The following is a 27,628-nucleotide window of genomic DNA, read 5'->3' as shown; positions in this document are numbered from 1 at the left end:
GCCCTCTCCGTATGTTTGTGGGTCTCTCTGCTTTTTCTTTTCTGTTTATGCAGTTCCATCTGTCCATCCATATATCATGTTCTCCTTATTTACTGCTAAATCGGGTTTTATTAGTATTTGCCAATGACTTTTAACTGTAATGCCGGTGACCAGGGTTAACGGTGACTCTCGGTCTTTGTTTTCTATATATATGCACACTGTAAGTTTAAAGTCCATGCTTGGCATACTGTAAATAAAAGCAAAAAAAAAAAAAAAAAGAGAAAGCAGGTTCCACTCCTCCTGACAGGATTTTTATTCAGAGATTTTGCTGTTTATCTGTTTTGGTGTGGGGGCATAGGGGGTTAATTTTGGTTATTATACATGTACTTTTTCCTCCTGGATATTTTTAACATCTATTTTTCATTATTAGTGTTTTTCCAGTTTCCTTTACTAGGAAGAAAGGAGACGTATATTCTAACTTTTATGTTGCTGATCTAATGTAACATTATGGAGGCATCACTGGGTTAATAAGAATTCAAACTTTCTAAGAGGGAGTTTGTATCCTTGGCTGCCCCCCACCCTCCCACTTTATGCATGGTTATGCTTGTGTTTCCGTGTGTACTGACGGGGGGGGGGGGGGGGAAGGGAGGGAATAGATATTTTTTACAGTGGTGGCAAATTATGAAATCTATCGAGCCATTTTGTCCAGAAATAGTAACTATTTATTTACCATTTTTCATTCCACAAATATGCTGCTTATTTGTAATTTCAAACATTGAAGCTTTTCTCTGAATTAATTTTTTTCCTTCTTTTTTTTCTTCATTTTCTTTCTGGGGAGGGATTTGTGATGCATTTCATAGCCCATTTAGCATTGTCGAGTTTTTGGAGCCCAGATTTATCATGGGTTCTAAAGACTGCTTAAACTGATTCATTTGCAATGGTCTTTTTATCTGAGCTCTTGTCATTTCTGTTGGAGAGTAAAACTGCTACTCTGCTGGTAACAAAAAAAAAAAAAAAAAAAGAAAGAAGGGATAGTGGAAGTGAGTTACATAAAATGTTCTGGAGAATCGTAAGTAATTATATAAAATGGACGCTGATCGGTGGAGATCTCTCAACAGTAACAATCACCTTTTTTAATAGAAAATTATTTATTTAATAGCAAGAGGCGGACTTCTTAAAAACATGCATTAGGCCTTCCTTTTAGCACAAAGAAGACTATAATGCAATATTCCTAACCCACCTGAGACTGCCTAGGAGATTCTCCAAAACCTTAAAATCCTTTGAAATGTTTCTTAAAAATCCATTATTTCACAGCCAGAAAGAACTTTTGCTGCCAACAGGTTTTTTTGCTGTTGTTTGGGGTTTTTTTTAGCTGTCCTTTAACTTAGCAGTCCCCAGTTTCAACAGAAGTGCCTCCTCGCTGAACAAACTAAGTTAATTGAAATCCAAAGCAGCAGATCTATTCACTGGCACTGCAACTACAGAAACTACTTGCTCCATTTTATTAGCAGTTTTATTTCCAGAACGTAAGTGAAACTTTTCAAGGTTTTATATATCAGTGTGCCAAGAATTGATGGCTCATCTCTTAGTGGGGAATGACATTCATTTTTTACCACTTTTTTTCTCCTTCTTTTTATTCCAGCTTCTAAATTAATATTTTGTTGATAGACTTTAAATGTGTTTATTGCTTTCAGTGACCTGTTAACTGCAGCAAGGTATTTCCTCCCCTCCTAAAGTTTGAACCTAAAGCTTTGAAACTCACATTGGTCGTAGAGGGGATGCTGAAGTTATGCCAAAAATGTGGGGGTATTAAAGGTGGAGTTGCTGATCCCTCTAGATGGTGGTCAGCCTTGAGTGAGGCAGCAGGAGTGTTAGCAGCCGTCCTTCTCATGGGATGGGTGGTGGGTTTTCAGGCACCTGTCATTTTCTTCTGAACCACTGCAAGTGTATGTTCCTCAGCAGCCCAGGTTTTTTTTGTAGGAAAGCACATGGACCTGTCCTGAGGATTCTTGCACGTACATTTAGCAGAAGCCCAGACTCATCTTAATATTTTTGAAAAACTTGAAAACTCACTACAAGAAATCTCTTGATTTTGTAAAAACTCCAGGCAAGAAGAATTCAAGCAGAGAAAGTGAATCAGAGTGATAGAAACATTTTTCATTACCCAGTAAGATCTTTTTTTTTTAATATTAAAACCTTTTTCACTAGGAGGCTGTAATTTTCTTTGAACCCCAAGTATATTGTAGCCAAAAAAAAAAAATAAAAATCATAGCCCTTTCAATAGCACAAAGTCCATCTGCAATCTGGATACAGCAGCAAAGGGTAAAGTATGCCTAAGTAAACTTAAATCCAGCATATGGAATGTTCAAACCTGTTGGTTAGGGGGGTAGGACCGAGTTTGGCGTGTGCGGGGCAGTGCGGGGTGCCCTGGGTTCCCCTGCTCGCAGCCCAGGCAGCTGTGCGGGGCAGAGCCCGTGGTGTTGATTGGGTCACAGTGTGCTTTATTTTAGTGTTGGAGCAGACAGTTATCTAACACACCCACATGAGGAAGTGCTCTGGAGCAGTTATTTCATGCTTTGCCATGCCCTGTAGCTAGAGTAATTTTGGGCTGACTGGCGTGTGTATATGCCTCTTTCACTCCTGTGAGACGAAAAGCAGTGCTGTTGGGGTTCTTGTGTGTATGTTTGTGTGGTGGGTTTTTTTTAGTTGGGTTTTTTTTTTTTTTTTTAAACAGGACCAAAAATGGGATATAAGACAGTTAAATCCAAATACCAAACAAATACCAAGTCAAATTATTTTTAATAGTAGAGGATTTTGCTTTTCTCTTAAAGGAGGAAAAAATATCAATCTTGTTTATTTTGATAAAGAGAGTTGTAGCAATTTCCTGCTTTGAATATATCATTATTATAAATATTACTCACAGTTTTCCTATTTTCGCATTTTCTTCATAGGCCCAGCTTATTCATAAGGGAAAACAGCTGCAGAATATTAAAAAAAATGTAATATTATTTATATAAAACTTTGATGTAAATAGGGAACAGTGTCCCCTGCTAGAGAATTCTGTGGGATGGCTTACAAATCCCATACAAGAGAGATTACAGTCTTAGATAAATTGTTATTTAAATCATTTCAAGAAAACCCTGTTCATTTTTGCAGACCATAGGAGGTTTTAAGCAGAATAATTTGAATAGGAGTTCTGTTTAGAAATTGGTGGCATGCTGTGGCCTTATAGATTTCAGTTGGTTTCACTCCTGTCTGTTTTTATAGGACTTTTTTGCACTGCATTCTCTATGGTGAAGAGTTTCTACTGAAAGAGATTCATAAATGTTAATGGAAATTTAAAGACTAGAATTTAACTTCAAGTTACTTAGATTTTTTTTTAGCAAAACTTTTAGAAAACTGAAATCCTTTATAAATTTTCTTGTTGTTGTTGTTTTGTTTTGTGGGGGTTTTTTTTGTTTGTTTGGTTTGGTTTGGTTTTTGTTTTTTTAATTAAACAATTCATTGGAAATAGTTACTTTTAAAAAATAACTTGCTCCTTCTGTAGGGTCTGACATTCACAATATGCTGCAGAGGGAAAATGAAGGCAAATCTAAGTGAAACAGACTTCACTCTCCTTGTTAGTTTGGCCCAAGAAAATTCAGAAAGTAGACGAACAGTATCAACTGTGAAAAATAACTTGGATTTTAATAATCTATTTATGCAAATAATCCAGGATTCTCTTGGTGAAGAGAATTGTTTGACCATACACCAAATTTTGAGATACTTTTGTAATACCTGTACAGCTTTAACTTGGGGATATTTTCACAGATATTTCAGTGAGGAGTGAAAAAACATAAAGGCTTTTGTCCAGGTGGTTTTTGCTTTGATAGTGTTGCCTATATTCTTGGTTATAATTTATCATAAAAGTTAATATTTAGTTCGAACCGCACTGATCCAATTTTCCTGCAATAGGAAACTGGCACTTCACAATGATTGGTGCTTATGTCTTTTATGTTTTTTTACATTTTTTGTACTTAATCCTTCAGTGCCAGTAAGTACTATGACGGCATTTTGACCGCCCAGCGCTGGCAAGAGTTTTGTTTGCAGACGAGTCTTGTAAAATGGGCACCAGAAGCACAGGGACATGTGCCACCTCCGTCTCCCATAGCTGCTGGAGCAACCAGGGCTTCCGATGCCACGGGGAAGGTTGCCACACATCCCAGAAGTTTGCAAGAAGGCAGAAGTTCAGCTTTTACCATGTGCAGTGAAAGCTCTGTGTCTTGAAGTAGTTAAAATATAGGAGTGGGAAATGAAGCTAATGGGGCAAAGCTGTCTTTAAAGAAAAAAAAAAATCCTGTTTCTCTGACAGCTGGGTTTGGGCCTGGGTGAAGCGCATGTGGAGAGTCCCAGCCTGTTTGCGATGGGGCAGATGTTCGCCTCGCAGAAAAGCGAGCTGCTGACTGCGTTGGCACTAGGTGGCACTATGGGAAGAAAGGCCATGGACTATGCCAGAACAAAGGCTGAAATCCTTTCATGCCAAGAATGGTCTCATCCCATCAGAGAGAACTTGCCCTGCCAGCTCTGTGGAGGGCAGATTTGCAGTCTGTGCTGTACTTGTTGTTATCAGGTACCATACCTCAACATCTTTTATGGCAGACAGGTATTCTAACAGAAACCAGTCCTACCTATTTCAAACACTGTCAGCGTCTTTAGGACTTGGTTCTTCAATACCTCATGTCATAATCCTTTCCTTGTGCTTTTCTGAAGTGGGTGGACACAGATCACTAGGTAACTTTTTGCACAAGTGTAAATGACAGTACAAAGGATGAACCAAAACCCATAGAGTCTTCCAGGATGTTTGAGCTACTATCAAACCAGTGGTTATAAAAGTCTGTATTTAAACCAGTTGGTAACTACAGCAAAGAAAGGAAACCTGAATAGGCAGTGCTTCCAACCCTCTGCAGGGTGTCTGTGGGAAACCCTTTGCAGGACAGACATGGTGCCATTCTGTAAGATACACCTGTAGATGACCTCTTACTGTTACACTTTCCTAGTGAATTTAGCTTGGGATTGTGGTAAAGCTAAAAATGCAGGCAAGTGTAGTGTGTCATTTGCTTCTGTGGTAAATACAGCAGGGGAATTACTGATTTCTTGTTCTTTTTCATTTTTTTTTCTCTCAACTAAAAGAAGAGCTTTCTAATATCTTTCTTCTAAAATCATCAATAGCTGTGTTATCAATCCCTTGAGGATACAAAAGTAGGACTGGGAAAGTTGCCTTATGGACTTCAGAGTTGTCCTTTCAGCTGACTGAAAGTTAATTATTGATTTCTCTTTCCTCCCTAGAGATCCATATGCCTTTCTTTCTGACTAGAAAGTTAGTGGTCACAGTGCAGGAATTTGAGAGCAATCATCATGTGGCAACACAAGATTTCATGGGCAGAATGTCAGGAACGGGTAAGATGGAGGTTGACATGGGGAGAGAGTGAAGAAAGACAAGTAGGTAAAAGCACATGTCCACTGTTTTTTTTATGTGGGGTGGATGTGGAGCCTGTTGTTCTCCAGTTTGATAGCTTAGTGAGTCACAGGCATTAGTGAAAGAGGAATGTTGAGAATAAAAACAAAACAACAACAAAAAAACAACCAAAAAATATCTCATTGTTTAGGCACAAACACAAGAAAACCATGTTTAATTGCTGATGTGCTCCCTCTGCTGGTTCTCTAAAACTAACAAATGCTATTCCCAGGAGACCGGGCCACACCCTCTGGGACACTGCCTGACAAAAATTGTGCTTAAATGCATGGCTTTGAGCTCTCTTGCAACTAGCAGTATTAATGGCAAAAGAAGTCTTCTGAGGAAGTGTGTTAAAGATTTGTATACTAGGCATGACTGTTGTGAGGTCCTGAAATGTTCAATCCTGTAATTCAGCCTTTTTTGTTTCCAGTCTTACTTATACTTGATAAGCATTCCTTTTTCTATCATTTCCCAAAGTTTGTATTTTCCGTTTTGCTTTGGCTGCTGCTAGGATTTTTCCCATCTTAAGGAGTTTTATCTGATATCCTCATTGATGCTTTTACTTTCAATTTTAGTGCGTGTAGTATCTGAAGAAGCCCTAGTGTAGCTTAGGGTTTGGCAGCTTCCAATTCTTTCTGTCACTGTCAGTTAAATCTGCTTGTCAGCTTTATACTGTTGTGCCCACTTCATCCTGTCCTTTGGCTTGAATACCGGCTGTTTTTTCAGGATACTCTTGAACATCCTTCCTCGTTGTGATGAATCTGTATTTCTTTTCCAAACATAGACTGAATTGTTTAATATGTTCCCTACCCAGCATATTTCCCCAGTAGATAAGTTAATAAAATCCAGCATTATGCACTTTCATACTATGAGAAAAGGTTTAAGTCCTGGATAAGATTGAGTATTGGGGAGAAAAAAACTGAAGAAAGCTGTATTAATTTCCATAGAATATTTTAAATGTATGGAAGATTTCTGACATAGTAATAATATAACAAAAGATTGTCCTGGGTTTCCTGTATTTTCCACCTATGTGGACTGTCTTCAAGAGCCCCATCTTCCAGCCGTTGACACATCAGTGGGAATCAGCTGTGCAGGCTGTTGCAGGACTGGGCTCAAATTTTCCATGTAGAGTAGTGAAAAGTTTCCTTTCTGCAAGTCTCATGTTTCCCATCTAGGTGACTGCTTATTAAATCTTTATCCAGTAGGGACAATAAACTAAACAGCCTGGTGGGTAGCTAATTGTCTGGAGTGACTCAAGCCACGTATAAATCTCATTTGTACTCAGTACGTTGACTCTCTCTGGCCTCATTGCTCTTTCTAGTATTCATTCATTTTGAGACGGCTGGAATATAATGCAAAGAAAAGAATCCCTGGTTCTTCTTTCTCAAAGTCTCCGAGGATACTTGTAGACTGATGCTCCGTTATTTCCCTTTCATAGGCCCTGCAGTTTAGGAGCCCATCCTCCTGAAACAGTGTGTGGTGCTGGCCCCTGTGTGGGCAGTAACAGCAGAGATAGCCCTGAGACCTCATCACCCTCCTCTCACCAGGTCCCTGGACATGAGGAAATGTAGCAGTGGCTGGCATCTCTGTGATAGCTTGCCATCCTGCTGTACCTGCTTTGGGGATGAATAGAGAATACAGTGCCTGGGGCTCCCAATCTGGCACCTTTACTGGTGCTAAACTAATACAAGTGATTAGAAGCGACATGAGTTCCCAGTGAAGGCCCAGCCTGTCCTGGCTCGTGGGTGAACTGTTTGAAGTCCAAGCCGTGTTTTGTAATTTCCAGCATTTCATAAAAATGCTGCTTTTATTTTCCTATCCAAACGACGGCCAAGTTTTAAAACCTTCAAAGCTTGCTCCAACTGGAGAGAAAAAGTGTTTTTAAGATGGCGACATTTTCCTAAATGAGCTGGTTCCTTCTGAGCTATACCAACTTCAAATAATTTATCCACTAAGTCAGTCAGGCTTGTCCTGAAAGATTTCACTGCTGTGAAAGCAGCTGCTCCTGAACGAGCTTAAAAGCCAGTTGTGCTTTTACTGTACATTCGGCAATGCAGAACTTTGTGCTGGACAAGAGAAAGCTCAGTTATTTTTCCCTAATGCTGGACATTTCTGGATCTGGAATTAACCTGCTTTTTCTTCCAATCTCCGAGTCCCATTTTACATGGGACTGGATCCCATTCCAACTCTTTTTTAATACTTTTGTAGACAATTCTTCTTTCAACCTGTGTACAGGGATCTTAAGTATTTTTGTCAGCACAAAGTCATGGTGCAGTGTTAGAGGCTGTAATCGCATTGCAGTGCAGTCTCTACTGTATCCAAGGTACTGGTAAGGGTAACCAGGGGAAGCAGGATTCGCAGTCTGTTTCTAGTTTGATGTGTTAACTTTCAACAAGTCCCTTTATTTTTCAGTGTCTCAGTTACTTGTCTTTGGGACGGGGATAATGATGTTTATCGGTTTCTGAGAGCAGTTAGGAGGCATTAGTTATAGCTATACTAGTGACTTTTGTCCTTCCCTCTTGGGTTTGTGCCTTGTTATCACCCTGAAGTACAGTGCAACCTTTTCCTTTAATCTATTGGCTTTGTTTTAGTCTCCCCACAAAGTTTTTGAATACTTGTGGTGTTTCTCTGGCATGTCAGACTGGAACTGACACCTGAAGTCGTGGGGTTTGGGTTTTTGTTTTGCTCTGTTCAGTTTTGTTTTTGAAAGAGTTTTTAACCACATGGAAATTAAGAGCTAGCATTTTCTTAGGTAGTTTGGATGGCAGCAATTGTTCTGCCCTAAACATGCAGGCTGTATTATGTTTGATCTCAGGTGAATTTTGCATATGTTTTAAGCCACGTACTTTCCCTGCATTTAGCCCTATGCTGTCTCGACCAGACTGCTATTAATAACTGTGCTAGCTGAGTTAAAGCTGTCTCTATGGTGGGGTGAGAGCCCTCTTGTCTAAGTCACATCCATATCCAGCCCTATGATAATTTATTTTGCTCCCAAAATTAATTTAATTTTCATTCCACATCTTTTGCAGGTGAAAAAGTTGAAAACAAAAAGGAAGTGAGCTAAAATGCACTTTTCTGGAGTTTCCTGGTTAAGTCTGGTTGTGCAGTAACACAGTTTAGTAGACTGTAGGCTGTTCTAAAGAGTTATTAAAATCTGGAGTAATGTTACTATGGAACATTGGCTTCAGTGTGGTAGAAGGATACAAATGGAGCATTTAGGAGGGAGGTTTGTGAAGAGTGTGAGCAGCTAGAAGAAATAAAAGCTGAGACGCAGGCAGGGGGCAGAGCTGTTCAAAGAAAATGAGGACAAAAAGTCTGAACTTCATGCAAAAAGAGGGGCTAACTTGGTACCACTGGCAAGAGACAGAGAAAATTTTAGCAGCAGGATTCTGTGTGAGTAGGACGAGAGTGGGGTGGGATGAGGCCACAGCCCTTTCCTTTTTCCTCATGAGCAGTGAGCTGGAATAATCATCATACAATAATCATCTTCAGAGGACTGTGCTCTTGGGATAAGAAGTTCCACATGAAATTTCTGAATGTCTGTGTCTCTGCTAAAATGTTTATGGGTTACAGTTTGCCCTACGTTACATTTCTATAAAAGTGAACCTATTCCATGAAGTTTAGAAAAAATAACATTGAAGCAGGAGTTGAATTTAGCTTTGTATTTCTAGCCTGCTGGTGCAGCTGGCATCGTCTGAAGCAGTAAAGATGATGCATGGTACTCCACAAGTGATTTGTGACCAGGAGACAGTTTTCTTTAGGACAGTGCTGCTGAATCTGACCTAATTTTTGCTGTATTAGATACTGTCTCCCCTGTGGCAGCATATATAGGTGTATTAATAAGATTCTTACAAGATCTCTCCTTGAAATCTCAGCTTATGGAATTGATGAAAAAGCTTGCTTTTACGAGGTGTTGTTGATAATTCTCATAATGCCCAGGCAAAGCCTGCAAAGAATTTAATGTACAAAAAGATACCTTTTTTTTTTTCTTCTCATCTGCAAAGGTTTAATCCTGAGACCTTGAGTGATTTCTGGTTTTTTTGGTTGTTGTTGTTTTGTTTTGCTTTGTTCTCAGTAACCAAAAAAGAGAGGCGCCAGTTCTGTCTAAGTCGTTCCCAGGCTTTTCTAGATAAAGGACTGACACGTACACTTTGAAACAGAGAACAGTTATCAGCAGGAGGAGGGAATGCTCACAAAAAGTTCCAGGACAGTTTAGCCATAGATAGCTGCTGATATGAATAAATAGCACTTTGCATTTCTGAAGAAACTTATTCAAATATCTTACAGTGTTTAATGAAAGTAGTTAATTTAGTTTTGCTTAATTCCAGTAGCTGAATCAACATTATTATTTCCAATTTTTAATCAGAAACAATTGAGGCACAGAGAGAAAAAGGAAGTGAGGTCTTTCTTTCTTCCTTCCTCAATGTATTGTACATGCAAATAGGAGCTGGAAAAGTAAAGACCATGTTTCATGGACAAAGGAAGCTCTGATGATTCTTGGCTATATTAAAGACTGTTAGGTTTTAGGGGTTTTTTTTAAACACCATTGTGGTATTGTAACACATATGCAACTTCTTTGCCATGAAAGTCTTCTACTTTCCAAATGAGATATAAAACCCTACAGTAACTACAAAATTATGCCAAATACATTTAACACATCAACAAAGTCTTTAATAGCAGAATTTTTCAAGAAAACAAAATACTTTTTTTTTTTTTTGTTCTGTTTTGGTTTTTTGTTTGTTTGTTTTATTTTTTAATTATTATTATTTATAATTAATGTCTTAGTTAATGTAACTTCAGGTTTTTTATTTTTCCCCAGATGGATTTCTCCTAGCTGGATATATCCTGTTGAGCTCCAGTGTTAGCTTTGTCCAAGAAGTAGATGTTTGAAAACTGGACCAGTCTGTCCCCTCTTTTTGTACAGTAATAATCATAGGGGAAAGTTATACCTGGCTGAAATACATAACAGTGTTGCTTGATTAATTAGTCATCAAGAGAAGACTGGAGCTTCCTATCATGTAAAAAGACAAATGTACCTTCAAATAATTACGTTGTTCTGACCTCCTTGTGTGTATGTCTGCTGTATATGCAGTGGCTATTAACCTCTAAGAACTGCAACGTGTAAAGAAGAGCGTAGCCCCTGCAGGTTCTTTGGACACAGGAGTTTAAAGAGGATTGTTACTTCTCTGTTTAAACTTGTCAGTGGAAGAAAAGCCTATGCAAATAATGATAGGAGCCTGCAAGTATTGGATCTGGGCAGAACACAGGTGTATTGCTGTGAACAGCAGGAGGAACTCAGCTGATTGTACATTCAACCAGAAAATTGTACAATGAGTAGCTGCATTTAGCTTGAGAATGACGTTCTCAAGATCTGGAGATCTCAATTCTTGAAAACTTGCAAACAAGTTTTGGGTTTGTACTGCTTTCACTTCCCAAGAGCCAGTTTTAATGTCTGTTGATGCTTAGAAGACCAGATTGGAAGGACAGCAACAGAAAGTTTTATTAGCCAGCACAATTAATACTTTCTTCTTTGAGAGCCAAATTCATCTAGTGTAGTATGTTTACAAAAGAAAAGGCTGGAATGCACAATAAGGTTTTCCTTTATCAGAGACATATGGACTCACCATCACTGGATATATTTGTGAGACACTGTAACAAAGAACACTCCTCAGGCATGTCTCACATTTCAAGGGTTGAAGGGCAAACCAGATGAATGCCCCTTCTAAAAACTTGAGGAACCAGCTTTTTCATATGCAATTTCCAATTTCAGTAATCCCCAAGAAGCTTATAAAAGCCAGGATGAATTCAGTAAAACCTCGTCTTATTAACCTCCAAAAGGACACAAAGGGGTTTTGACCTCAAGGCTGGTCTGGATGCCAAGTGCACCTCCTAAGTACTCTAATATTGTCTCAGCGTGCTGTAACTTTTGGCAGACACAATACAGTGAGGTTCACAAAGCAGATGAATACAGTAGATGGAGACAGGTTTACTGGGATAATTCTCACCTGCAAAAGGCAGGTCAGGCTCCTTTGTACAGGAAGGGCAGTAAATGTCTTTTCCTCCTCTACACCCCCTAAGAAGGGTTTTTTTCCCTGTCCCCCCTTCACATATACATCACCAGTTTTGCAGATTGAATGGTCTCTGAGATTCATTTGTCTCTGCTGATAAGCATATGTGCTTTGAGAGATCCTCAAGCAAGTTGTCTTTGAGTCCTCTTACTATTTAGGACCCTCATGTCCATTTTACATGCAAAATTCAGACACAGGGAAGTTCTGCAGAGGTTCCATGTTGCACAGGTGCCTCTACGTGCTGTTGTGGTAGTATAAACTGGCAACTTCTTTCTGTCATTAAGCATCTTCACTGTTATGCATTTACTTAAATAAACCAGTTTCTGCATTTATTTTTTAACTTACTGAGGTACAACTTTGGCTATATTTAATTAGGATGCATGTAGTCTTCAAAACTTAAAAGCAGTGCTTTATAGGACACACCATTCTTCTTTCTGGGTGCCATGAGCCATTATGTATCTGTATGTGTTTTGGGAAAAGATGGGTTAAAGAGTACAACAACTATGTAGACATTAAATCAGCAAATCTATTGGATACTTATTTCTTAACCATGTTATCAAACTCATGTCTTTGTGAGGCCTTTCTTTGTTTTTTGATAGGCATCACTGATGTGTTTAGGGGGAAATTCTCCATGGGTGTCCTGTTTTCCTAAGTTTCAAATGTGCCTAGAGGTCAGTGATGTGGGAGCACAGCAGAGAGTTTGGAATCTGGAAGAATGACAGGTCATGGATTTCTTAAAACCTTCTGGGAAGCCTGAGCAAATGAACTGAACTTCTGGGTGAACCACTGTTAACCAGATTGGTGAGGCTCCATGCCTTGTCAGAGAGAATCTTGATTCCTCTCAGAGCACTTCTTTGGTGAAAGGCCATGAAGGAAGTAATTCTGCATGATTCTAGAGAGACTTTAATGGTCTACACTGTTTTTTAGGAAATATGCAAGGAAAAGCCTACTTTGTCATATGCATAAAACTGTACAGCTTCAAATCTTTATTGCTCTTTGCTTATTCTATAAAGCTTTTACTTTTCTGTATCTTTACTCTCAAAGCCTGTATATTTAACCTTAACTAAAGAAGCACAGTAAGCTGAGCAAATGGAGTGGTGTTCACTTCGCTTACTTATTTTCTGCCTCAGCAGGTCATGCACCTCTTCTTGTGGCAGAAGGGGCCAGATGCCATGGTTCCTGCTCTGCAGTGAAACCAGATCCGTTCTGTGTGCACAGTAAAACTGAGCTGGGCAGAATTCGGTGAAGGTGCACCAAGCTTAGTCCTTGTGTGCGATATAACTAATAATGTCCGTGCTCAGGAGCTCCAAAGCTTCCTGGAATCACTGGATTTACTAAAAACGCACCATAACTGATTTGTATGTTGGAAATACAACCAATATGCCCCAAAGTTGCTTGACTGAATTCATGGTATTTTTCTCAGCTGCTGTGCTGGGTTTGTGTGGGAGTGGGTCCTTCTGGGTAAGCAGCATTAGGAGAAGGTCATGAGTCAGATAAATAGAAATCAAGGGTCCTGAGTACAATCTTCAGACATGGAATTTATTCTTTTTAAAATTCATGTACTATTTATAATGACCTTAGATAGGGCATGTGGAAGAAAAGTGACAAATGTAAATAAGAAGAGGTTTGGGGTCTGCTGTAGACCTTCTTACCGATCTGGGTACTTCACCTCTCTGCTCTTCTGTTCCCTAGAAGTAAAATGGAGTGATGGAAGAAACTGCTGCATGCCTTGAAGCTTCATGAACATTTTGTGAAGAGCTCTAATATCTTTAGGTAAAAAGGCTGTGGATAACACAGTGATTATTGCCACATTTACCTTCTCTTGATCTGAGAAGAGCAAGTAGGAAATGCAAACACTCGTGTTACCATGAGAAATTAGGATGTGCTCATTTCAAAAATTTTCCCAGTAAAGAAGCCTTTCATGCCATCTGGAAATTTCTCAAGAAAACCATCTTCCTTAGCTTTGACTGTTTCCCTCCTTATAGTGTTTGCCTGATCATGTAATCAGTGGAAGAATACAGAAGTGAAACAAAGGGTAGTAGTTCTGAAAGGCAAATTTTGACGGTCCTAAACCTTGTATCCTACTGTTGTTAGTGTACGTTTTAATTCCAGTTAAGGGTTGTAGTTCTTCTCAGAGCTGAAGAAGATGAGCAGACATGGGTATTTGGGTAGAGAGGAAAATAACCAGCAAATATCCACATGGGCTCTGCAAAGGACCCGATTGAGACACTGATCCCCCATGGAAGAAGAAACATGGCTTTGGCATGATGTTTATATCTCAACCCCTAGTAGAGAGAAGGGTTCAGGAGGGTGAGATATGGAACAAGGATAGAGGTGAATCTAAATTAGATGAAAACAGAGGGTGAAAAAGAAGAGGTAGGTGCAGTTCCATAGTAATGCCTAGATTACTGTCTTGGTTCTGGAGTTTGTAGTGGAGCTGAGTGCCACCAGCAGCACTGCTGCATATAGTGTGCTCAGGGTAAATAGAATCCATAAATAGTTTTGTAAAGAGTCAGGGTTTTGCTTGTGAAGTCAGTCTTATGGTGACTCTTGCCTCTGCCATTTCTTTCTTTACCTTGTTGGTGGGCTAAAGTTAATATTGCTTAGCCCAGATTCACATATATGAATACGCTTTCATCTCTTTCTCTGTTGCTTTGTTTATCTGTCTCTATCTCTCTGTGCGCCTGCTGCTTGTCTGCCTGCCAGTTTTTTCTTTGTCTCTATCACTTCATCATTGAACCCATCTGTGTAGAAAATGGGATATTTGGCTGTCTTGTATTTTTTTTTATTATTTTTTTTTTATTATTATTTGTGTCATATTGTTCCCTCAGACTTACGAGGATAAAACTCGCACTCCTGGGGGTGCCAGGCATTTTAGATCTTGCATTTAGGAGGAGCCGTGATGCTTTTTGCGTCTGTTTGTCCGTCCATCTGTCTGCTGGTCTATAATAAGCTGTGCAGCGAGACAGCAGCTTACTATCTGTGTGTGTGAAATTAGCTAATTGGTGTTAGCAGCAATATTTTCACATGTTTTATAAGCAAAGTGCAGCAAGGTATATAAATGTAGATATGATCCAGAGACACACACACATACACACACGCGCGCGCGCACGCAAGCCTGTCGCTGCTCATGCATAGACGCTCAGAAGTAATTAATGTTAATAAGATTTTAATGTGCTTGTGAGATCATAATGAGGAGAAATGAATGCTCTGATTAGAAAAAGGTAACTGTGTGTGTGTTTTGGCTTAGAACAAGATTTCTCCTCTTTTTTATAAATCACAATTTCAGAACTTGTTTGTGATTGCATCAATCGGTTTTTATTTTCAAATTAGAGGTCTGTTTAGCCATTTGAATGATTAGCCAAATAAATGGGTAGAACCCTGATCATAAGGAATCGTGCAGACTTTTTTTTTCCCTCTTAGAAAGCGAAGCTACTACATGACAGGGCTGGGCAGCCTCATCCTTCTAGCATTACATTTTTTTGATGCTGCTTTTAAAGCCTCATCAGCAACTGCTCTCGGAGACAGTGCTCATTTTTTACAAATAGAGATGTTTATCTATAGGTGTCGGCAATGCATAATCAACCACTGAAACTATTGTGCCAAGGCACATTCTTGTTCATCAGTAATGATGAATCCTCAGAGTCCAGGTGATCACATGGTACCTTAATAATATTTTGAAATAATTAGTTTAGGAAAGCAGAACTATGTATTTTTTCTTTTCATCAGTCGGTTTCCAAATAAAAGGGATGGGGAAATGTTTGCAGGAAATATTTTACAAGCTAAGATGTTTTTTCATCCTGGATGCTGTGTAGTCACCAGACCCCAGGCTGGCTAAAATCCAGATGGACACTAGGGGTCCTTCTCTCCAGCAAGTCAATGAAAATACTGTTCAGAGGGCTTTACTGCCATTTGCATACTTATTTTTTTTATTATTTTTAGTAATAAAATAGATAAAAATATTAAAAAGTTCTTGCTTGATAATGCTATACAAATCCCCATGGGAAAGGGATTTTTTTTTAATTGACACTGAGAGGTTAAATACTAAGTTTTAAAAACATCTAGAATTGAAAATAAAAATTTTAAAAGTCCATGCTCCAGTGGACTCCTATGTTGCATACTACCCACTTTATTCTGGTGATGTCTGGCTTGAGTGGTGTTTAAAGTGTTAGCTCTATTACTGAATCCATGGAATATGGTTCATTTCCAGAAAGTGCTGAGATACCGCAGCAGTGGTTGTGATGAGAAATGTTAGAGCATGGTGATAAGATTGCAATTTCCAAATTGTGCTGAACAAAAACCAGTGTCAGTACATACGGCTTTGACATGATTTGAAGTCTCTAAAGATGATGATGTGACAGTTCATTTATAATGAATGAATTTATTTTGGGGAAAGGAAACGTCAGGCATTATGTATATTTGTTTATTCCTCTAAACACTCCTTTCAGCTAGCTGCTGTACAGTAGGGCCTCTAACACTAGTTTATCATTCTGATAGCTCAGTCAATGATCTTAATTTTATGAAGTACCTTGGGATATTGTCTGCACAAGTGTGTGCATAAGGGTGTCTATGTGGGTACACCCAAAGCATCGCTGAAACCTCAACATCCACACAGTAAGGCCGAAACAAAGTATTGCCCAACTACTGCCAATATCCAGGTAAGTTCTAATGACCCTGGATGGAAGAAGGACATCTTTATTTCTCCTAAATGCTTATAGTTATAGAAGTGCTTTACATTTTGACTTAAATAAAATGGTAGTCTGAATTCTCTCAGTAAGGAAGCAACTAATTTCTTTAAAAATAATCAATCCTTTCTATAGGTAATTTTATTAGAATATTTTGAGAAATATCAGTCCCACTTTAGGATTAGTATTGAATTAGTATTGAATTAACATACTAGGGTTCATTTCCAGAGAGTGCTGAGGTACCACAATAGTGGTTGCGATGAGAAACAGTAGCGCATGGTGATACGTTTGCCATTTCCAAATCCTTTTGTGATGAACAAACCCAGTGTCAGTAGATTATGGCTCCAACATGATTTGAAGCCTCTAAAGATGATGTGACAGTTCAAATCCCACTATGGGATTAGTATCCACTTGCATTTTTTTCATTGTCTGTTTCTGGTTGTTTCCTGTGTGCTGACATGCCAGTTCTCAAGACTGGCTTCCACAACCTTGAAGAGTGAGAGATGGAGCAAGGAAATTATATACTCCAAATCTACTGAATTTTCATCTAGGAGAAGGAAGCAGCTAATCAATGTGAGGAATTTCTTTTAGTTTTTTTTCTGTGTTCTAGAAGGAAAATGTTGAAGAAAACACTGAGTTTGATGTTCCCAGCACTGGAGATGAAGTAGCCAAGCTCCCTTCAGCTCCTTTCAGCTGAAAACTCTGTAAGGCTCAGGAACTCAGGAAGAGCTGAGGCAAATTGGCTAACTGCATAAAGTTAGTATGCAAAAATGAGTTGTGCTGAGTCCTTGGGGGACTGCTTTAATTCAGGAGTAAATTAGTCTTAGACCAATGTAGCTTAACTGAATAAGAAGCTACAGGGAGCTTTGCTGTTGAATTAGAGCATCTACTCACAGCTTCAAGACAATTAAATGTGTGCATATTGGTGTCAAACCTTTAGTTGTTTTGCCTTAGCATTCTCAATGTCCCCATACAGACTTGGCTTAAGAGATAGATAAGCTATTCCAAGCAATTAATTCTATACTGGGGATCCAAAGCAAAACAAATTGCAATAACTTCTTTGCTTTGAGGGAAATATCATAAGGCCAACTTTGTACTGTTCTTGACAGAGTAGTAATGATTGCCCTTCTCTCCTTGGACACTGTTGTGTTCCTGTGCTGTTGTTGAAGTGCCTTCAGATACTGAAGATGGCTTTCTGCTACAGTCTGTTAGTACATACATGAGTTCCAATATCAAACATAACAAAGGTTATATAAAACACAAATATAAATATGAAACATTACAAAGATATACTGCGTATTTGCAATGAATTCTAGAATTATTATGAGAAAAGCAAGTGTATTCACAAGTTCTATTTCTGCTTTCCTTACATTTGTCTACTCTGGTGTAGTTCAAAGATGAGAAAGAGAGTTTTGGGGTAGATTTGTTTGGTTGTGATGGCAGAACAGAACATGGTGGCAGCACAGTAATGACAAGCTACCTTGGGAGAAACTCATTTTTTCTTAAAAAGGCCTATGTACAAGTGTGAAAATAGGAGCTCATAATTGTATGTTGAGATTGTGCTCTGAAGAGTGTTTTACAGCACGTTTGTCAACCTTACTCATATTACACCTGTTTAATTTTACTTTGTTCCTAAGTACACATATAAGGTTACAATGCTGCTAATGTGTAAATTTCATCATTAATGAAAAACTGTGAGTTAGTTGATAAAATCTCAATGCCAGACAACATTGGGTTTGCACAGTGAAAACCCACTGTATAAGGATGGATTTTGAAAATATCTGTGGGCTCTATCAGGCCAGTAGAGAAAGTAAGCAATCAACTTGAAAGCTTCATTGGAGATAGTCCCCTGCTTGCATCATAGAGGGGGTGCTTGTTCAAGTATGGTAACTGCTCTCAGTTTTTTTCACATGATCTAGAGACAGAAAACATACATCCTAAAACTGTCAAGACTTAAACTTTGAAATATGTGATTATCTCACCTTACTTGCCCAGTTCTCTATTTATGTTCCTAGACAAGTAGCTGCTTTTTTTCCAGAGTGCTTAATGCGCAGATGCACCTACTGAAGCTGCTGAATACAGAGAACTTCTAGTAGTATATGCATTTAGAAGTGCAGTTTTAGATATAGTTGGCCAGAAGACTCTTTAGTTCTGGTAAGGTTAGAAATTCCAAATAAATGGTGTAACATTTCTGCCAAAAATGCTGTTTTAAAAAGTTATGTAGTTGCAGTGTGTGATATTTACGTGAAAGTAAAACATATGGATATCTGTAGGAAGACAGGAACTGTTGAAGAAATCAAGTTGTTTGCATACTTTGGTCATCTTAGCTACACTTTTGAGGTAGGTAAGGAAAGCCGCCTCATGAGCGAGTATGGAAAAAACTAGCCATGGAGGATGTTACTACCTTATTCTGTCATGGGATAACTGGCCAAGTCTTTGAACAATGAAGGTTTTTTACTCAGTTTGAATTCTGTTTGACTTAGTAATGGATATTCATACTAGCCATATGAAAGGAACTTTTGTTTGTTTATTTTTAAAGAAACTCTTGGTCTCACTGTTACTTTGGAGTAGAGATTATCTAATCTGCAGGTTGGTTCACACATGAAAGGAAATGGCTTAATTTTTCTGAAGTTTTATATGTGGATATTGGGAAAACTGGATATTTGAGGTTTCGAGTAATGTCGAAGCAGACAGCACTGAGCAACTAGATAGAGTCAGAAATATGATTCAGTATGACGTGGATTTGCTTCCTGGTAATTCAGTTTTATTATCCTGTGAGCATGTGTGTCTTGTGATTAGCAGAATTCCAGTGGCTTCAGGGTTAACTGCAGTCATCACAGAAGTGTACAAAATAGTTTATATATGTGCTTACTCCTACACTTATGCCTGTGTTTACTAGCAGTGCATTTGGAAAGAGTCTGAATGTATAAAAAGTGTTTGAATAATGAGTTTCGGTAAGGGTTTCATTTTTTCAAAAAATGTGAAAACTTAATCTTGTTCTCATTCATCAAGCTGTTCTGCCACTGGCATTAGTAGGAGTAGGCCTTACCTATGCCTTCATTAGTTATTCAAGAAGAATTGCAAACTTCCCATGTTTCCTGAGGCAATAGATATTATGTATTTACCCGTCTTTAAGATATGATTGTTATTTTATAACTCCCTGTCAAGCAGGTGGACTTTAATCGTTGGAAAGAGCCTTTGTATTCTTTAATGTGAAGGCCTTTCAGATCTGCAGGGCACTGTGAGGTTTGGGACTTGCTCGTTCGGTCAATCTCCCCATTACACTTCTCAGCCATTCATGCAATTCGTGTGTTGGCAAACACAACACGGCAGCGTCTCGTCTTGCTGTGTGTCTGCATATTGTAGATGCATCGGACCACCCTGCTGGCCAGCTGTGTCTTCTGTGTGCGATACCAGGAATCAGAAAGAGTTTCTGGTGCTTAGCAGTTATCTGGGGGGTTTATGCCTCCAAGTGAAGTCCTGAGCTCAGGGAGATGTGCCAGCAGGCATTTTGTCTGGAGTGACAGCCCAGGTAACACAAACTGCTGTGTGAAGTCTTATGCATTGGGCCAGCTGAGGTGCCTGTCTTCTAGGCAGGCAAAAAGCTATGAAATCTGACTTGGGAAATAATTTCCCTGCGGTCTTCTTTTGCAATACATGCTGCAGACTGGAGCAATACACTGAGGTACTTGAGCCACTCAGACAGCTAGAAGCTCCCAGCCCTGCCTACCTGGAGATTCTTATCTGACCACATGATAAACATTCTTCCTCAGGTATTTGCCCCAAACACCTGAAAAGCGCTTAAGGCAAATAACGTGGCAGGTGGTAACTTGTTTCTGGTGGTGGTGGTAACCCAGCCTGCTCCACCCCCAGCAGCAGCTGCTGCCAAAACACTGACCATGTCAGGATCTGCACTTTCTCTTCAAGACTGGGGAGGAGACCCAGGCAACCCAGGGCAGGGATCATGGGGAAGGGAGCAGGGAGTGTGATAAGGTAAGAGGATGGAGTTGGACTCTGGCTCTGTTGGAGGTGAGGAACGCAGGGAGGGAATGAAGCAGGAACCGGTGCCATGGGATTAGCCATAGTAGAAGGGTGTGGACAGTGATTTGTGTAAATAAGTAGTTTGAGTAGAATCTCACTAGAAGGATGGGAAGATGATGAGCTGGAGAGGTCTGTTTTGAAGGGAAAGAAGGAACAGTACAGAACAGACATGCCTCCACCTGTGCACACTTGGAGTTCATCACAGAACTTGGAGATGTCATTGCCAGTGTGTTGGTACCATAAAAGACTTCACTGTTTTTGAGAAAGTTTGTAAACCTTGAAAGTAAGTGCAACTGAGGCCTCCTAATTAGATTTTATGCTCTCTGGACAGTAGTCCAGTCTTGGTGAATGTGTTTTTAACCAATTTATCCATTTTTGGTTAAAAAAACAAAATACTGTGCCCTGGTGCAATTGATTTCCACCACTCTCTACCTTTGCTGCTGCTTTCAAGGTGTTTCATACCTTTTATTAATTTTTCTTTCCCTGATAGTGAGCAGATGAGAAATATTTTTGGATTTCTGTCTTCTACTTTTCTGTGACTCGTTGCTGGTATCAAGCTAGTTGAAAGGTCTAGCAGGTACCGGATTCTATTACAAAGACTCTCTGTTAGTCTCTAACACACCTGTTTTTGTGGATATTCTTTATTTGCTTCACATCTTCTTGAAAAGCATTATGTAGTTTGCCTGTTTACATCCTGAAACTTCCTCAGATTTTGTAGAGCTGAAAGATCACTCCTGTGTCCTTGGAGCAACATATCTTTTTACAAACCCCAAAAAGCTGATTGACTCCTTCTCTGTCAAATATTGCTAACTTATATCAAGCTTACAATTCACAGTAACTCTAGATCCTTTTCTGAAAACTGCTGCCTGCTCAGTTATCACTGTCTTGTATTTGTGTCATTAATAATTTCTGCCCAGGTACATTACCTGTAGTCCTGTTGAGTCTTATCCAGTACCTCTAGAGAATTTCTCTTATTTGCCAAGGTAGTTTTGAATTTTATTCAGTCACTCAGTGCCCTCCTAGGTTCATTTGTCTGCAGGTTTAATAAACATGTTTTCTACTCCATCACCTACGTTATTAATAAAAAGTCAAATAGAAAACAAACTCAGGGCAGAAACCCAGTTGATGCATTCTTCTGTTTCGATAATTACTGTGTGTTCCCTTATCCAAAATAGTTTCCCATCTGTGGGATACCAGGGATATGCTGCTTTTGTTCCTAGCTTGCATATAAGAATATTATGTAAGATGTCAAAGGCCAAAATAAAGTACATGACATTTGCTTTCTACAAGGTTCCTTTTCCTGTTGAGAAGGAAATTAGTCTGTTTTGGCATGATTTGATTTTAAATCAATGTTGAGTGCTACTTGTCTTTTATAGTTTGGTGCTTAAAAGCTGGTTTGAGTCATTGTTCCATAGTTTTTCTGGGAATTAAGCTTAAATCGTGTGGTCTGGAATTCCCTCATTCTTTATTTTTTCTCTCTTTTTTCATGGTAGTTACTAGATTTATTCTTTGAGTCTTTTCTTACCTTCTACCAGTCTCAAAGTCTGGTTCAGACAGTTCTTTAAGGAGACCAGGATGAATTCATATATAAATGACTTGAAAAATATTTAACTTAGCTAAGTACTCTCTAATTTGTTTGCCATTTCTTCTGGAGTAAGACCATACCCCTCTTCATGACTATTAAGTGAATTATCCATGTCTCTCAGCTTGAAATTTTGAATGAATGGTGGTACAAAAAAGGTGTTAAGCACTTCAGCCTACTCACATCATCTGTCAGTTGAACTTCTCTGCATTGATTAACAGAGCCACATTTTTCCTCATCTACCTAAATGTACTAATAGAATGGTTTCTTGCTATTCTTGACATTCCTTGTTAATTTTGTCCTCTGTGCTTTGAATCATTATGATTTTGTCTCTACTTGCTTATGTAATTTTTATACCTACATGTTCTGATATCCTTCTGTTTTCTTCAGGATTTTTTTTCCTGTCTTGATAGTAGTTAAGACCTCATGCTTTAGTGATGCTAAAACTCTACTATTCTTGTTCTACCCTCTTTATTGGCATAGCTTGTGCTTTTATTATTAAAATTGCTTGGAAGAACAGTTATACCTCTTTAACTTCTTTATCCCTGTAGAATCTCAGGGATTTTACCTACTAGTGCTTGAAGATCATTGAGATCTACTTTCTGGAACTGCATTGGTTTTACTTTGCTTTTATCCCTCTTTCTTTTCCAAAGAATTTTGAACTTAATTCTTGCATTCTCACCTACTCAGTCTGTTCATCCACACAGACTAGAGCCCAGTCTGGAAATAATGTCCCTTTGGTCTCTTATTTAGTTTTTTAATTTAAAATAAAAAAAAAAGTCCCATGTGCATTCCATGACAATGCTGGAAAGCTGAGATCTGCTATGTTCTCCACAGAATATACATAATTAATTGCCATCTTCATGCAACTTTTTTCATGCAAATGCTTTGTCTTACTTCACAAATTGTTTTCAAAATCACACTCATCTCCTGATTTGTTAGTTTGTGGTAGTTCCTAGTCATGGCAGAACTAGTTTCTTTTGCCTTTAATCACTGCATGTAGTTTCTCAGTAGATTTGATGCTCTATATACATTTTGGGCCTCAGTGCATGTTTGTGCAGTCTGTTTTGCAAGGCAACACTCCAATCCTGATTTTTTTCCTCTTCCATATACCTCTCACAAAGATTATATATTTGAAGTTGTTTATAGTATCAATATATTATTTCTTTTCTTATGTTTCTGATTTCCAGTTTCTTTTTTAAACACCCCTTCCCTTTTCTTCTTTTTAAAAATTACTGCTTCCTCTTAGCTTGCAAGTTCCTTGTGGCAAGGGTTTGTGTTCTCTCATGTCAGCTATGCCTTAACAGACTTGCTGTTCTCTCAGTTTTCCTCATGCATAATTTCCTTGGTAGCATTTTTTGAAGTTTTGCAGATCACTGCTATTACAACTATATGGTTCCCTATAATTTTCCTCTAAAATTAACCCTTTCTGTCCTATTTCTGCCTCAGCTTTATGTGGGTCTTCCCTCTTGAGTAACTTTGTTCACGCTCATTTTCTGTTTCAACCTGTTATGAACCAGATGAAGTTTGAATGCTGCTTCCCAAACTTTAGTTAGTTGATAGCCACTTCAGAGCATTTGAACCCTACAGCTAAAGGCAATGACAGATTCCTGTCATCCTGAACTTGTCGTGTTGCTTCCAATGTTTGGAGGCTTGTATGGAAGGAAATCTTCCGTGCATATGGATATGCAGTAGTACTTGTTTAGTACTTGGAAAGTTGGAAGGACATCTAAATGCGAATCTGTTAAGTTTTTAGTTTTTGTTTTGTGGGTTGGTTGGTTTGGTTTTAATACCAAATAATTGGAAAATTCCAGAGAAGACAGTATTTTAAGTGCCTGCACAACCTAATTGCTTACATTAATTCCTTTAGAGACCAGCCATTATAAATGATGTTTGGGTACAGGTTACTTAACTTTAGTCATCATCAAGGAAAGCGCAGTCAAGGCAGCTATTTAGTCTCCCTCTGTTATCAGTGGAGAGGAGGAGAAATACCTCTAGAGAGCTATTCATCCTAAATATATTACAGTTTTAGGATGGGATTAATGGCTCTCTGGAGATGATTATGGTGGCTTCAGTTTGATATCTAACTTTTAGGAAGATAATAGTTAGATTATATGCATCTTAGTCCCTGGCCTGATCAGATTTATCTGAAGAATATTTCTACAGTCCAAACAGGCAATGTAGAAAACTACTATGCTTTGTCTTATCTTGTAGAAATTTTGTATGTTAGAATTTTCCAGAGTTTGGAGGACTATTTGTATTTAATTTAAAATACTGTATATATTTGTAGTTATTTTAAAATATTTATTTTTTTAAACCTGCTTTGTTTTGTTATTCCTTGATTGTAACTTGCTACTTAACTTGGTCTGTGGGGAAGAAACTGTTGGGATTCTTTGTTTCTGTGTGATCTCTTTTCTATGGGTTATGTCCTTTGAGACTTCCCTTCAGCGATTTGCTCTTCAGTATTGCAGGTAAATACTATTCCATGTTACCTTCCTCACAGGTGACATGAAGACTGATTAAACATAGGTTCAAGTATATTAAACTCTTGTCTCCAAGTTATTATTTTTAGGTGAATATTTGCACTTGTATTTCAGAGCATTTCATGATGCAGCCACTAAAAATAAGTGATCCTGGACAACAGATTAGACATATTTGTTGTTTTTTGAGGAAGAGCTAATGTCATTTTGGTGTTGTACATTTCCCTTTTCATCTCTGTACAGCCGTAAGGTGTCCATGACACTATTATTTTGGCCACTCTGTTGCCAAAAAGTTGTCAAGAAATTAGTGGAGAATTCAGAGAAGAGCAACAGAAGTTAAGAGGCTGAAGAGATTGAAGTATGAGCAAAGATTACAAGATTTTAATATGTACAGTTTGGACTAAATGATGACTAAGACATATGATAACAATCTACAAGTATTTGAAGGGTGTAAAATATTAAGACAAAAAAGGAATTATTTTAAGATGTTCAAAGGGGTAAAACTCAGCAGGAAAAATTTCAGTGTGAATCACAAAAAACTTCCTGAGACTTGCATGTGCTGAAGTCACGGAGTGTGTTGTGCAAGAGGGTGGTAAAAAGTCCACAGTTTCACACAGCCCAGAGATCTCACACATGCGTGCGTACAAAAGCTCACTGCTCTGGTCCCATCCATTTCTGAGCAGCTGTCTAGACCAAGTGATGCTTCAGCAGTGCCTGTTGGACTCTGTACAGCCCAGCTGGGCAGACAGGTTCACCTGTGTCCCACACTGGCCCAGGGCTCCTGCAGAATGAGCTATAGCATGGAGGGTTCATTCTGGTGGCAGCAAACTGCCTTCAGCTGCTGTTTTTATGGAGAAACCCTTTTCCATCATATGGTTGTACATGCTCCTGTCCTTTGATAAGCATAGGCAGAATCAAACTGTCACCAGCAGAATATATGCAGAAGATTCAATGTAAGGATGAATAACATTTTGGAATATCCCAGCAAAGGATTTATATGACATGTTATGCGTTTTCTTTTTCATTTTACCCTCTTCTTTCACCTCTGTAAGTTGGTACAATCACATTAAAACCACTTTTTGTGTAGACTTTTTCCCCACAACTTAAGTCATCAATACATATTTATTCCTTCTGATAAAGGCTGCAGATTTATGCTGTGTGTTTAGTTTAGTTAGGAGGTTCTACTGAATTGTAGTGGACTAGTTTAAGACTAAAAATATTTAACTGTCGTGACCACTTTAATCGGGGTGGTATTTTTGCTTAATAGGGACATCTTCACTGTTTACAGCTGGTTTTACACTCGTAATAGATACAGACAGAAGGAGTGAGGACTACAGTTCTTGCTCCCCCCCCTGCCCTCTGTTCCTCATTTTTATTTTCTTGTGTGCAGAACCATCATGCATGCCAGCTTGGGAAGCTGGCATCCCTCCTGTTAAGACCAAACTTGCTCTCTGTTGCAGTATAAATAGTGCTTGCTTCCAACTTCAGAGCAGTACCCAGTGTTACAGTTTCTCACTGAGAAGCAATAGCTGTATTAAAGGGGTTTCCATGTATAGAAGGGTTTTATATTTCTGGCTTTGAATTCACAGGACAACTCTGAGCACACATCTGGGGATAGGCCTTTAAGCTTATGTGATATTAGGTTACTGGAATATTTCAGTTCTGGAGTGGCTCAACATAAGAAGGCCCTACTTCACTGGTATGTACAGGAGAAAGCAAACCAAATGCCATTCTTTACAGTACTCCAGATACAAAGCTGGGAGCACACCCAGCTTTGGTAGTCCTACATTATCTTTAAGCTGCTGGAAGCGGAGGGGGAAATTGCACCAGGTGAGCCAGATAGGTTTTGAAATGTCATTTTGTTTTCTAGGCTGGGGCTTTTGATTTCATAAAAGAACCTTGTTCTACTTTGTAAAAGCACCTGACTGGGCAAAACGAGAGACTCTTTTGTCAGAGCGAGGCCACAGAGGAAGGCTGAAGGGATGGGCCACTTTTGATTACAGAAGAGATTACTTCAGCAAAACCACTCCAGTCTTTGCTGACAGCACGTGAGGTTTTGCTGTGACCTATTTAGTTCTCCTGCTATTGAAAAATGTCTCCTTAAAGTTACATGATTCAAAGCAGTTACTGTTTTCCTTAGGCTCACTAGAACTGCTATCTTCACAATTGAAAATGCTGGGCTGTCTGCCCCAGTCATACTCTTGGGAAGAGCCTTTCCCATCCTTAGCTATCTGGCACATGTGGGCCAGCCACAATCTAAACCCTGAAGAATAAGAGTTATTTTATCCCTCTGTCTGTTATTTCATTTTCTGAGCGTGGATGATCCACTTCTGCACCATCAGCCGTTGTTTAGCTTCAGCCTGGATGCGCCAGAGCAAGTGTTGCCGAGAGGGATGCTGGGTTTTGGGGTTATGCTGTGTTGCTACAGATCATGTCACCTCAGTGGGTAAACAGTCCAAAAATAAAACCAGCAAATGATACAAAAAGGAATCCAGTTATATTTTTATATCTCATTAAGTTTCGCTCCTCCTTCTGGTTTTATTGGCAGAGATATCAGGGGAGTGTACATCTGCATCTGAGAAGAGTTGAAAAGTTTTGCAGTGGCTTTGTGGGTGAACACCTTTTTTTTTTTTTCCCTTTTTTTTCTGTGGAGAATAAGCGGGAAGGGGTTTAAGATCTCCCACACCTGTCTCATTTGAGGAAATGCTTATTTTATCATGTATAGAAAGCAGCAGCTGATTTAAGATTTGTTACTAATAGCTTGCCCAGGGGTTCTTTATTTAGTTACTCAGCTTAAAGAGCTGCTGTCCCAAGCTGTCATTTAACAGAGAGGATTGCTTCATATTGCTGTGAGCCAAAGGTATAGGTGGGTGGACTGTCTTTTGAACCCTGAACTTTCTCTGTGTGCTAGTGACAGACAAGTAGGAGTGCAAAAAAGGTGAGATTCCACCATCACGGGCTTTGGGGTCAACCCATGGTCTGTCCCTAGAGCTCTGCATGACCTTTATTTATGAATGCAGAATATTGGCTACAGGAACCTGTCCTCTTCAGTCCCCATGGTTCAGTGTGAGATTAATAACTATTCTGTAGTTATCTTCTGTTATTTTGTGGTGTCCTTGACTGCTTTTTCCTCCATTTCAGGAGACAGCTAATACTAGCTAAGGCTGGATAATTCTGTTGGAACTCGCCCTGCATTCTGCATCCAAATACCTAGTGAAGACCAAGTCAGTAAGACTGCACACCTTTGGTTTTAGTACACCTAGATCCACTGAGCATTTCCCTACTTACCATGTTTTTGT

General features: G+C 39.0%; 1 protein-coding gene across 11 annotated transcripts in view; it reads left to right on the top strand.

Moving 5' to 3' along the window:
• ZBTB20 (zinc finger and BTB domain containing 20) overlaps window positions 1–27,628 on the top strand; it is a 502,030-nt gene that overhangs the window by 28,992 nt on the left and 445,410 nt on the right. The gene's annotated exons all lie outside the window — the stretch shown is intronic.

The sequence above is a fragment of the Empidonax traillii genome, unplaced genomic scaffold (genome assembly GCF_003031625.1).
Source record: "Empidonax traillii isolate 1590-97213 ecotype Southwest subspecies unplaced genomic scaffold, ASM303162v1 scaffold46:size3806547, whole genome shotgun sequence".
Lineage (NCBI taxonomy): Eukaryota > Metazoa > Chordata > Aves > Passeriformes > Tyrannidae > Empidonax > Empidonax traillii.
This window is presented reverse-complemented; position numbering and strand designations above follow the sequence as displayed.